Source organism: Sapajus apella, unplaced genomic scaffold (genome assembly GCF_009761245.1).
Source record: "Sapajus apella isolate SASKATOON/1434 unplaced genomic scaffold, GSC_monkey_1.0 scaffold17770, whole genome shotgun sequence".
Lineage (NCBI taxonomy): Eukaryota > Metazoa > Chordata > Mammalia > Primates > Cebidae > Sapajus > Sapajus apella.
Genome location: NW_022454691.1, coordinates 1 through 1,001, shown reverse-complemented (window position 1 = coordinate 1,001; position 1,001 = coordinate 1). Strand labels below are relative to the sequence as shown.

The 1,001-nt window shown below is 59.8% G+C and overlaps 1 pseudogene across 1 annotated transcript; it reads left to right on the top strand.

The window, feature by feature from the left end:
- The first annotated feature begins 6 nt into the window (after positions 1-6).
- LOC116548634 lies at positions 7-750 on the top strand (annotated as a pseudogene). Its single transcript, XR_004267486.1, has one exon. The product of XR_004267486.1 is annotated as a prenylated Rab acceptor protein 1 pseudogene (transcript).
- The last annotated feature ends 251 nt before the right edge of the window (positions 751-1,001 follow it).

The following is a 1,001-nucleotide window of genomic DNA, read 5'->3' as shown; positions in this document are numbered from 1 at the left end:
GTGCCGGGCTGGTTACCGCAGCTCTACCCCTCAGGACGCACACATGGTAGCCCCGAAGGACCAGCGGAAGGATGGCGAGGCGGAGGGGCTGAGAGCCAAGACCCTGCTGCCGAAGCCGATCCCATCTGGTGCAGGCCGGGAGTGGCTGGAGCGGCGCCGGGCGACCATCCGGCCCTGGAGGACCTTCGTGGACCAGCAGCGCTTCTCACGGCACTGCAACCTGGGCGAGCTGTGCCAGCGCCTCGTATGCAACGTGGAGTACTACCAGAGCAACTATGTGTTCGTGTTCCTGGGCCTTATCCTGTACTGCGTGGTGACATCCCCTATGTTCCTGGTGGCTCTGGCTGTCTTCTTCGGCGCCTGTTGCATTTTCTATCTGCGCACCTTGCAGTGCAAGCTAGTGCTCTTTGGCCGCGAGGTGAGCACAGCCCAACAGTGCGCTCTGGCTGGAGACATAGCCTTCCCCTTCTTCTGGCTGGCTGGTGCCGGCTTGGGCGTCTTCTGGGTACTGGGAGCCACCCTGGTAGTCATCGGCTCCCACGCTGCCTTCCACCAGATTGAGGCTGTGGACGGAGAGGAGCTGCAGGTGGAACCCGTGTGAGGTGCCTGCTGGGACCTGCCTGCCTCCCCGCCCGTGCCTGTCCCTGTCCTGCCCAGGTCTGCTGCTGCTTGGGCCCACAGCGCCGCCCCATCACAAGCCCGGGGAGGGATCCTGCCTTTGAAAATAAAGCTGTTACAGGTGTCATTCAGAAAAAAAAGAAAGAATTTCAATGCGACCTCGGCGCGGTGGCTCACGCCTGTAATTCCAGTGCTTTAGGACGCCCAAATGGGCGGATAACGAGGTCAGGAGTTTGAGACCAGCCTGGCCAACATAGTGAAACCCCATCTCTACTAAAACTACAAAATATTAGCCAGATGTGGTGGCGGGCGACTATAATACCAGCTACTCTGGAAGCTGAGGCAGGAGAATTGCTTGAACCGGGAGGCGGAGATTGCAGTGA